Source organism: Alosa sapidissima, chromosome 4, assembly GCF_018492685.1.
Source record: "Alosa sapidissima isolate fAloSap1 chromosome 4, fAloSap1.pri, whole genome shotgun sequence".
In the NCBI taxonomy this organism is placed as follows: Eukaryota; Metazoa; Chordata; class Actinopteri; order Clupeiformes; family Clupeidae; genus Alosa; species Alosa sapidissima.
The window spans coordinates 33,474,480-33,487,190 of NC_055960.1; positions in this window are offsets into that span (position 1 = coordinate 33,474,480).

Consider the following 12,711-nt stretch of genomic DNA (forward strand, 5'->3'; position numbering starts at 1 on the left):
TTTATTTAGTGAATGTGCAGTTAATAGCAGTTATTTCCGGAGTAATTGTGTAAACAATAGTGTTTTGATATTTAATTTTACATTTATCATCGTGTATTTTATATCGTGTGTGTGTGAAAGCGGTTAACGTTAACGTTAGCAACATGGTGCAGTGCTTCGTACCTGACTGTCATCCTATGCTGTCATCACTGCTCAGTCGGGCTGATGCATGGACCGGTGCATGGTCTGCTCTTGGACAACCATATTCAGTTTATTAATTTGCCGTGAATTATTACACAAAATGTTTATTAAATGCACGAAAAAGTATTTCTAGGTTAATGATTGATATGAATCATACAGTATGAAGGCTACAGTAGCCTAGCTAATGTTAACTTGCATCATTAACGTTACCAACCTCCCTGCTTAACTCACCACAACTTTGTAGGTCTTGTCCCTCATGCTGGCCCTTACAAAACCCACAAGCTGACTCTCGGACACACAACTGTCAATAATGTGACCCGATTTAAAGTGGCTTTCACCCCTTTGGACACTCACTAAAACATAATATATTTCATACCTGTGTTGCAGCATGTAGGCTAATGTTAGCTGCGTTCCTACAAGGGCAGGGACATCCTTCTCCACTTTCAAAAAACTCCTGAAGACCCAGCTCTTTAGAGAACATCTACTCTCATAGCAACACTTACAACAAGTCTTACTGATCCTAGCACTCACCAGCCGTTTTAAACTGACAAGTAACTGTTAAAAACAGCACTCACCGACGCGCTTATTCTTACTGTACTCTAATGTTTTTTAAACTGTCCTAAAATTGTGAGAATTGTTCTAAAACTTACTGTTTACCATGTTAGTCGCTTTGGTTAAAAAAGCGTCAGCCAAATGTAATGTAATGTAATGTAATCTAATGACATACAATGTCGGAAATGCTAAAGGTTAGCCTGTCGGCTACCTGAAAAGTTTGAGTGTTTAAACTAACATTTACAGTGGTCTATTTGATAGTGTATTGGCCCTGACTAAGTTTGTGTGAAACCACAATCCTTGTTGATACAAGTAATATTCGTCAAGAAAGTTTTTAATCACATTAAGATTTTTGCCATAGGCAGTAAAAGATTTCGCCATCTTTGGCAATAATTTTCGCTGAGAAAGTTTCAAACTATGACCATAACGGCCTTTTCACCAATCAGAGGCATCACTGTGGGATTGTTCAGGATTGTGGGTAATGAAGTACTTATCCAAGATATCGTGATTTAAAAGACATTTATCTCAAAACAAGGTTAGTGCCCCATGAACTTTTGGTGTCTATATGAGCATATACAATCGCTTAGTACAGCCGTAGCTGGTTTTAAGTCTACCATGTGCAGTTACGTTTTTATGGCTTATATCCCAATTATCAATGGAGAAATTGTATTGAATTCTTACTTCCGGCATCGGCTGTGGGCGGGACTGTGATGCTCTATTAACTGCTAGAAAACTAAATTAGGGGATTCTGGGAAATTGAGTCCTACAGCTTAAATGTAGAGAAATATTTCTAGAGGGCCCTACACTTATGTTAATGTACAGGTATACAAGTATAAGTATACGTATACGTACTTCTCAAATAGCGTACATTCATAAAGAATGCATTTGCTATTTCTAACAGTACTAACACATGAATTAATAAAATCATTTATATCATTATTGCAATATCAGATGTATTGTCACTAATGTATAGAGTGTAATTAACTCTTCATTTAATGTGCTAGTCTTTATACCACTAACAATATTAGAGCTAGAAGTAAAAGGTCATGTTTTGCAGAGTTTTGCACAAGTTTTCTTGTGTGTTAATTTCAATTGGAGATCAAGAGAGAGAAGGTTTTGAGTAATGTCTACCAGACATGTGGACTCGAGTCACATGACTTGGACTCGAGTCAGACTCGAGTCATGATTTTAATGACTTCAGACTTGACTTGATAAAATTCGGCATGACTTGCGACTCGACTTGGACTTGAATACTATTCACTTGAGACTTGACTCGGACTTTGCCTCTTTGACTTGTGATGACTTGACATGTCTCGAATCAAAAACTAAATTTCCTGATCGTGGACCAGTCACCCCACAGACGCTTTCCCGCGACTAAAAAAAATTAAAAAAAAATAGCGGAGACAAGCGGCCAGAGCACAGTACAGTACTGCCGCTACCCCCACACGCGTTACGCACTGTGTGTAGGGCACCAAGAGACAGAGGAAGGACCAACATTTAGCCAATCACTAGTAGCTTTACTGCAAACTGATTTGCACTCTTGTTAGAGAACGTTTAATGTCAAAAAGCACCAACAGCATGTTACATAAAGTTGATACTTTTCGAGTCCTCTCCATTAAGATCCAACTTGAACTTATGCTAGCCTACTGCATTTAATTGAGAACGCATCCAAGCACGCACGAGAGGGAGAGAAAATGAGTAGGTTCCAGCTGGCTTGTCATTGTTGATGATGATTGATATCTTCTTTTAAATATAAGAAACATATAAAAGGAAATCGTGAAGGCAACAAATACGAGATTAGAGGAGATTGTGAATTATCCGGTTCTCACTAGCCTACTGTACTGTTATAAACTATGAGATCCAGGTCACTATGACATAGCTGCACTCACTGTGATTTGGAAAGTGGACAAGAATATTATGAAGAGTTGTCTTTGCCTTGTGTAATGGAACTGGTCTTAATAGTCTTGAAGTATTCAATAATTTATTTACATGAAGCACATGATATGCCGATTGAAATACATTTCACTCAGCTACTGTAGCTAGGTGGCTACTGGCTACCAAGCTCATAATTCACTTTTAATTGCAAACAGAAAATGTCAAGCAAGCATCATGTCATACATGCTTCTCTTTCCAAGGGAATGAAAGCTGTTTGTGCCAACTTAATATCATGCTTATCGTTGTTAATATTGTGCTATACATGTGGCACAAACAATGTTTGAGTTTGTGGACTAGCCATAGGCTATATTTGAACGGAGCTGGTAAAAAAAGGATCATTATGAGAACGTGTGACACAATGGGCTTAAAGTGACACTGCACCATTTACAAATGAGATAAACAGCATCAAATGTGTAGTATTTCTTAAGAAATGAATACTTTAAAACAAAATTACTGTCATTATTATCTTTTAAATAATATAAAAGTGTTGACCTTGGCTTCCCTTATGAGTCGCCACTGCCAGACAGCCTAATAAATTGTTTGCAGGCAAATCTGTGGCCTAGCGCAGTGAACTGCCATCAGTCAAATTATTACTCATCCTTACAGTGGGCTCCGCAATTTGGAAAAACAATATATATATTTGCAGCTGTGCTGAGTGTTATGTAGCTATCCGTTTACAGATTACACAGGTATGCGCATGCATATGTCGTAAAAGATTACAAGACAGAAACATTGAACATATTTTAATCTGTATTTATAAACAAAAAATACTGTGGATTAGATGGAAGTGCTAAAATTATGATCGATAGTCTAATAATGGCATTATTAAGTGAAGAGTACCTGATGACTTGTTCAGGACTTGAAAAAGATTGGGACTTGGACTTGGACTCGACTTGGCTTTGATGTGACTTGGACTTGGACTCGACTTGCCCTTCTCTGTATTTACTTGGGACTTGACTTGGACTTGACTGCTAAGACTTGGGACTTACTTGTGACTTGCCAAACAGTGACTTGGTCCCACCTCTGATGTCTACATGTCTGATGGTTTGTGCTCACAAACACATTCGCAGACCACCATGGTATGAGTGCTGTGTGAATTGAATTGTCTGGACTTACTAGACAGGCAGATCTCAGGTACCTTACATTCTAGTTTGCCCTCATTTTGTTGTCTCCTGACACAACTATTGTTCCTGAGTCCTCACGTGGGAAATGAAGACCTTTCCTCAGCCCGGTCAGTGACTGGTCTGGTGGGTCTATTTTGTGCAGCAAGAGTGAAGGTCATTTGCTAGTGCAGCTGTTCAACCCCAACCAACCTTGCTGTTGAACAGGTTTCACAGTGACACATATCGACCCTGACAATGTGTGTCTAGGACAAGAACTGTCCCTGAATATGGGTACACGCAGGCCAAGTGCCCATGGAGACACAGGTTTGAATCTGGCCATTTCCTAAAAAATATATATATAAGTCTTTATGGTCAAAATCTCACTCCTGTGGTTTCATAGTGAAACGGTAGCCAGCTGCTCCGTATGCAGTATGTTTGTTGGTAAGCCTCCCTTCCGACCAGAGTTGGGTGTAACGTGTTACAAAGTAACGCATTACTGTAATCTCATTACATTTCTCAGTAACTAGTAGTGTAACGCGTTACTTTTCTAAATTCAGTAATCACACTACAGTTACTACAGTAACAGTGTGTGAGCAAGGATTACTTTATCCTCCTATTTGATATAGCCTACTAGGAAATAGGAATCCTCCTCCGCAAGTCAGGAGATGCATGTTGCAGTGCTGGGCATTAGCCTACCCTGTCATGAGCAGGGTGCATGAAATCAGGCCGCCTCCTAGCACGACTTCAGATGATACTTTTTTGCTTTCCTATTTACAATCAGACCGTTTATAAGAGCTAAAAAACAATAAATATGCACCTGTATAAAAAAAAAATCTGCGTTCATAAATAACAGATAAATGCTGCAGTAGCGAGTGCCTTCTTATTTAAGTTAAACTGTCATTGGAAATAAATTACACTCTGGAGTATAACATATGGTCATACAATTAATGTATAATGTATTTACGTATAATTAAGTATAAGTATATATACTCTTTTGATCCCGTGAGGGAAATTTGGTCTCTGCATTTATCCCAATCCGTGAATTAGTGAAACACACGCTAATCCCGGCGCAGTGAGCTGCCTGCAACAACAGCGGCACTCGTGGAGCAGTGAGGGGTTAAGTGCCTTGCTCAAGGGCACTTCAGCCGTGCCTACTGGTCAGGGTTCGAACCGGCAACCCTCCGGTTAGAAGTCCGAAGCGCTAACCAGTAGGCCATGGCTGCCCCTAACACAATCATCCCCATCAATCATATGCAACCCTTAACTTAATTTTCTTAATGATATTAATCAAATTCATTGCAAATGTCAATATCTGACCTACTTTCCTTTGAAATATAGACAGGGGAGCAACACGTGTATTTGCTTTGCCTGACAGTCCTCAAACACTTCACCGTCTGCTGCCGCATTGTAGCACTTTTATACAGTGTGTGGTTTGTCTTATCTGAGCTTTTGTGTTCACTCTATGAAATTGCTTTGATATGTGGCCAAGGCATCCGCCTCAGTCATTGCACCGTTAGCATGCTAAGAGAATGGTCCGCTTCATAGCTGTCAGCCCCAGACCTCATGCGCAGGAGGAAGACATCATTTGGCACGAGAGCAGTCAATAGAGGCCAGTGACTCAGCAGAAGTCAGCCTCCCCTAAGGGGGACCAACGGCTGGGCCCCACAATAAAACACTCTAACACCAACCCGGAACATTCTCAGAGTCCCAACCATCTGCATCAGGGCTATATTTAAAAAATGGATAAAATAAAATAGAAAATGTGTTCTGCTGGCTGCCTCCATAAAATTACTTCAATTAAGCAATCACTTCAGGGGGAAGTGGTTGTTTAGGTTTGTTGTTTTGTTCTTTGCTTCATTGCATATGACAAGGCAAGGTTGACAACAATGACAAGGGAGATATTATTCATGCCAGGTGGTGGCACAAAAGAATTCTGAGGAAAACCCAAATGAAACATTACTTTTTTGATACCCCTCTATTGTCCAACAACAGACACGAGCATGAGTTTTCCTCGCTCTCATCAGGAGCTTTCCTCAGTTTCTGTTCACAAATCTATTTCTGAATAGCAAACAGGAGCTATGTGAAAATATGTGAGATCTTAAACTCGTCACTTAAAAATGTTGGCTTCTTAAGTACCATGGGATATAACAGGGGGACAACCAAGCAATTAATACAAGTACACATGCATTTTTATTGTGTTTAAGATTCTATATCACAATTACTGTATATATTCACTTCATAACTACTGCCAGTGGTCTCTTGCTTCACAGCTATAGAGTACAGTTCTACATTCATGGTTATAAATGATGACTGTTAACAGAGCCTTTGCTGGTGGCGTGAGCTCCCTGAGCGTTCAAAACTGTAGCTCACACAAAATGAAAATTTTGTCATTACCTTTTTCCATCCCTGAACCAACCAAATTGATAACAGGTTTATATTTCATTGAAACACAAAAGAGCAAGGAGCCTGGCCTGATATATTTCATCACAATGGCAGGTTGGATGTATGTTAGCATATATTTCAAGCATAGTTCACCCCCCAAATTGAAAATTATGCATCAGCTTCATACCAGTAGACCCCTATAAAAAGGCCTTTTGTCAGTGTAGCGCAAGATTAGTTATCTGGCAAAATGTCACTGACCAGAAAGAATCGGCCACCTTTCTCTTTTCATTATGTAATAAAAGAGCTCTGCTCCACGGTAGAGGAAGAGACCCTTTCTCTTTTAGAGATTCATTTAAAAACAAATTTAATACTGGGAACCACTGGGAGTCAGTAATGACAGATTTTTTATCCTTGGCTTCACCATCAATTTTATGTTTGGAGCATGTATCTGTCATTTCCAGTTCTGTGTCAAGTTTCTTGGTTTAAACTGTGTGATCATATAATGTCATTCCATATTGTGTGTGTATATACTGTATATGAAATATAATTTTATATTCCTTGACAAGTGAAGATGTGGAACACAGATGACAGGCACAGAGAGAGACTTGTCACCATCGTCCAAGATTTATGCTGTAATTTAGGTCTGACACTGTGTTGGAGCTGTACGTACAGTAAATGAAGCTCTCGCTAACATAAATCTGAAAAAAAAATATATATATCAGCAGGATTTAAAGGAGAATTCCTGCCCACTTCAAATAAATCTGAAGCTATCTGTGGGATTAGGGACAGCGGGAGAGGAATCAGTGTGGTGATAAGTGGACTGGTTGTGTGTGGAGAGCCATGAGGAAGGAATGGAGTGATGGATGGGTGGGGGGTAAAGTGGGAGAAAGCTGCAGGGATGAGTTCATCTTCCTCTCGCCTCCATCAGACGCTATCTGCAGGCACCTGAGCAGACTGCTATTTCCGTGGTTAGGCCATTATCTTCGCCGCCGGTGACCCCAGCATTGGTTCAAGACAATCACCAAGGCATAAGAGGAGTGCTCCTCAAAAGTTGTCTTCCGGTGAAATATCATACTTCTCACCACCTCAAGCTGGAAAAGTGCATATTAATATGGGTGCTTTAGACTTCAGATGTACTCATGTGGAGGAATGGGTGGAGAAAGAGGTTTTGTCCAAGAAAACAAACTGTTCCTCTGAGTGTTTATATGTGTAATAATGGAAAATCATTATACAATTACGCAACATAATGCATTGTTGAAGTCTATACATCATCCCAAAGGTAAGATTCTATTTGAAAATGTAGCCAGAATACATCAGATTTTTAACACCCTGATAGAGAGGATATGAAGACTGCATTATAATTGTACTACTGCTTGTAAAATACATATTGTCTCATTCCGACAATAGTTAGAGTATGTAGTTGGGTCCCAATCAAAAGAATATATCATTGTATGATGTGAAAATATATTTCAAATGAATGTTCAGTGTGGATTTTTTTTATGTTAGACTTAAAATGTTAACCACCACAGATGTCTCTGTATTCGATTTGAGGGGTTCTGGAATTACAGTATTGCTTGCCTTAAGCTAAAAATATCATATCACAGTTGCCCAGTGACACATGATGTCTATGGGTTTATGGCAACACATTAGTTGTGCTCCACAGCATCATTACAGTACATAGATCAGCATGTCTATATTAAAATCTAAAAGGTCTAAATGTATTGCATATTATGCAGCATAATTAGGAACCCCATGAATCTAATCCACTTCATCCAGAATTGGGCTCATCGCAGAGAACCCGTTTCATCATCTCACACTGTGTCCTGCCCATACTAGCAGATTGACTGACTTACGAAATGCAGCATTAGTCTAGCGCAGAGAGAGCATGTTGACATGCACTTGTATGCTATATGTTGCTCTTGCACTTGACTCTGGCTCAGGCTTGAGGGACGTGAGCAGGCTGGCAATGCTGCGTCTCCTGGCTGTGTGTGTGTGTGTGTCTGTGTGTGTGTGTGAGAGAGAGGGGATGGGAGGAACAGTGCCGAGAGGACTGGTGATCAACGGGCGTGAATGCCCGCTACAGAGCACCGTCACTTAGGAGTGCTCAAAGGCCAACCGCCTCTAGGGGACTGCTCACCGCTGCTGCACAGGCCTAATGGGCCGTGGACAGAAGTATCCTCTCTCTGTCCTCATCTCTCTCTTTCTCTCTGTCTCTGCCTCTCTCTCTGTCTCTCTCTCTCCCTTTACCTTCTCTTATTTAAGTCTCTGTACCCAGATATTGCTTTCTAATGCCCTCTCTGCCTCTGCCCTCTCTCTCTCTTTCTTTGTCTCTCAGCTGTTCATGGCTTAAATTAGAGCTCAAGGTCTCCCAGCTATTCACAGCTGAAACCCGAGGCACCTCCAGAGTCACCTTTTACAAAGCCCTCCGCACTTCACAAACTCGCTCACGTCTCCTCTTATTTTTACACTTCACTTTAAGAGTTACACTTGCAGTTTAATAATATATTACAGAAATATTGTACTTTTAATACCACACAGACATTTCTGGTGGTGCTTTTGTGGACTGTTTTTGAACAGCTTTTGAATCGCATGCCTCCGAGACCTGTTCGTGATTCAGGTGATACCAGAGCCCTTTACAAGCCAGAACATTTTGTTCAATGTCTGTATGGACTAATTCAGACTGAATTGTGTGTCTAGTTCTCCTGGGACTTCTTGGACTAAAATTAAGTGTAATTAGCCAAAGATAGACACCCACCCAGTCTAGAGTTAGCTGACTAACCATTTCTGCTAGATGCTCTATCAGACGACAAGAGTTGGCCACTAAGCACTATTCAGTGTCACGCACTGCTGAAAGGTGTAGTGTTGTGGTGTTGCTGGTACCTTGTATACCCCCATGCTGCGTTTGAAATGCCTTCAGAGTGATCGCAGTAGTGGAGTAAAGTGTAGTGTGGGTGTTTACTAATCCCTGCTTCTCTAAGGAGTGCACCATGTGTCTCCGCGTCTCTCTCTCTCTCTCTGACACACACACACACACACACACACTAAGTGCTGATTAATGGAACCCGCTTCTGCAGCTAGGGCCAAATTAATCTCTGTTTTAGAAGACAGTAAGCACTCTCACTCCACTGCACTCTTTTCACCAGCAAGTTGGCCAGAGGTGGGCCACCAAGCGAGTTGTGCTAGAGTCACAGGAATTCCTGTTGTCCCTTACTGGTGTAGGTCTGGTGACGCTATAGATTATATTTTATATTCAGATTGAGGTTTGGGTTTAATGGATCTGAGTCATGGGCACTGTTTGACCTTGCCATGCCTTGATTGCTGTGACATTTCCATTTCCCTGGAAATGTACAGTATACTGTATACATTTAGAGTACTATTTTGCATTCAAAAGGTACATATTTGTTTGCAATGAATATGGGTGAATATACATTTATTTGTCTGCTCAGAATAATTCACTACACCACATATGCATTTGATTTTATGGTGTCAGATGAAAATGTGTGATTAGAGTGAGAAAATATCAAACATCAGTATTTACAAGAATAGACTTTTTTCCGTAAAACCGTACTGGACCTTAAAATCAGCACAGGACACAGAATGCTTATCAAGCGGGAGGGACAATTCCTCTTGTTTCTGTCGTGGAAATGATGTGTGTTATTGTGATGGAGAGTGTGGGCGTAAACACCTGTTGATGAACTGCCTTGCTGCTCAGTGGAGGGATATTGTCTTTTCACGTGATGGCAGCTTGGTTATTCCGTGCATTCAGTGTGGCGTCTCGTCCCCCGACTGCCCTGATTAGATGGAACATGTTTACGCAGGTGTCTGATTGCATCTGAGGAAGAAGAATGGAACATGCATAAGAGGTCTACAACTGAACATACGCAGGAGTCTGAGTCTGGCCCTATCTGCTACATGTGGCCATGTGCAGCCCTCAAAAAAATATTCAAGACACACTTGCGGTTATGTCCAACTGTGGATGATCAAAAGCGAGCAGTGTTTACTTTCATATCAATGTGAGCAAAGGGCTGAGAGCATACCATGTGTGTGGCATGCACTGTCACAGTGGGGTGAGTTCATGTGTTTGTGTTTTCTTGCTTCCCTCAGTAATGCGTTTTCAATTCCATCTCTTGCTTTAGCCTGAATTGTCTCGATTTATGACTATTACGGTATGACTATGTTTACATGCAAAGAGTGTTGTCAGTCCAAACAAATTCATTCTGGTCGTATATTCAGAATAACATTTTTTTATGTGTACAACATTCAGTATCACTCTAAAATATCCATTTATCATCTAAAAAGGATGTATGCGCATGAAGGAAAGTCATTACAAGTCATAGAAATCATTAGACGTACCTATAAATGTTTCCATAAAAATGCATTATGAATCGAACAAATTATATCACAGTGCAAAGCATACAAGAGTGTTTACATGGCAGTTTGCTATTATGTTAACACCCACTACGCTCCATTTAGATCTCCATTTAAGATGGCACTGAAATCAAGTCACTGGCCAGATAACATTCTGGAATGCAATCATAGTGGTGCTGGAATTGTTTTGGAGACACAGGGTCAGGGATGTTTGACTAGTTAACATCATGCAATTACTGGTTACAACAATTTGCATGTATATAAACTGCCATTAATAAGAAGACACCTTTCCAATGTTTGGATGACCACTGCCAATGGCAGTGTTCTGTGAGTAGCCTGGTTTGTTCACCTTTCCTAATGGAGCATCATTGAAAGAGAAAGTCAGCAAATAATACGTTGCTATGGGTTGCTATGGCAGAAGACTCAAAACAGTAACAAAGTAGTTTTAAAAGACAATTTGTAGGAAGTTTCTTTTCTCATTTTAGCAAGTAGCCATATAATTAGCAGGATAATGAATTACTTTGTTTCTCGTTGGGGTCGTGTTCGCCCTGTTGGGGCTTATTGTCTGATAATGACCCGCAGACAGCACATTATTCCTTACATGTGAAAAACCAACAACTCTGATTGTGTTTGGCATGGTACATGTGGGTGTGTTTTTAACTGACTAATTTGGCTACCAGTAACTAGGAGGGTAGATGGTTTGTGGCTTGTAATTGCACGCTGCTAATAGGCCTTCTGAAAGGATTACCACAGGTTGCTCATTTGTATCAGTTCAGTTCAGCATAGACAGTATGCATAGGTTGACTGGTAGCTAGAGTGGTGAATAAATGTTTTATATAAATGTATCAGTAACCGGACCTAAATAAATGTAATTAACTGCTAAGGGCCGTTGTTACACCCTGGTTAGGTGTTAAAATCATCGTAAACCATGGAACTTATTGCTGAAATAACAAGTAGGCCCACTGAACCTTGCCACGTCTACTCAGACTTTTGTTACCTCAGCCACATGCAAAGCCCAGATGGGTCATGGGTGCCCATGCAGTTGTGGGTCAAATGTGTAGTAAGGCCATAGACTGAACTCCAAAAGCATTTTTGCGATATAATGAACAAGTTGCAGCTATAGATAAGTGATGTGCTTGAGTGTTGAAGATGGCCATTTTAAAAGACTGTGTTTGATTGGACGTCAGTGTAAGGAAGGCACCGCACTGGATGAGACGAGAAAGGGGCCATGGCTTCAACCTGTAACAGCAGTGAACAGTGTTCCTACATGCAGAATCACAGAGGATTATTTTAAAGTGTAACTCCAGAGTAAAGACAACCTAGGGTCTATTTAATAACTTCAAACTTTTGATTGAGAGCAAAATTACGTTAATTATTTTCGGAAGTTGTTAACTACCGTAAATAGACCCTAGGTTGTCTTTACTCCGGAGTTAGACTTTAAAATGATCCTCAGTGATCCTGCATGTAGGAACACTAATTTTGCCATCAGTGTTCACAGTGATAATTTTGCCAGTGTTTGTTTAGATGCTCATATTTATCTTTCTCTGTTTCTTTGTTTGAATCTGGAATTTCCTCTACCAGCTTCTATTCAAATTACATACATATACAAAAATATATCTTTTTTATTGTTATTGCAGACTATAGCCTACATAGGACATACATATCTTGACCCTGTTAGGATTTAAACAGAGCAGACTTTTGATATGCCCCCCCGACAAAAAAAACTGTCCCTTCTCCATTTCTCACTGAGACGCAGCCATTATTAATGCTACAGAAAACCACTCATATTCTCAGTCCAGTTCAACCTGAAGTGGGAGAATTAAATGTAAATGAGGATGCCCACAGTGGAAGGCAAACATCAAAAGTGGCATTTTAACATTCTCTGGCATTAGCCAGATATATTTGAGTTTGGGATTTACATACAAAAACCCTGCCTCTTGATCATGTATCTTTGGTGGGAGGATTTAATCTCACTGCTCTGGCTTCTGCCAGTGCATGTTATGCCGATATCAAAGGACAAAGTAATTAAGGAGATCCATCTCACTTTAGGCAATGGGAAGGCCTCAGTCACACTCACTCACTCTCGGCAAATTACACACAGCTCACCAATCACTAATTAACAGTAATGAGATGAACCGGGAGATGGAGAATGGCTTTGTTAATTCACTCCAGAGTTGAGCAAAGTGGAAAC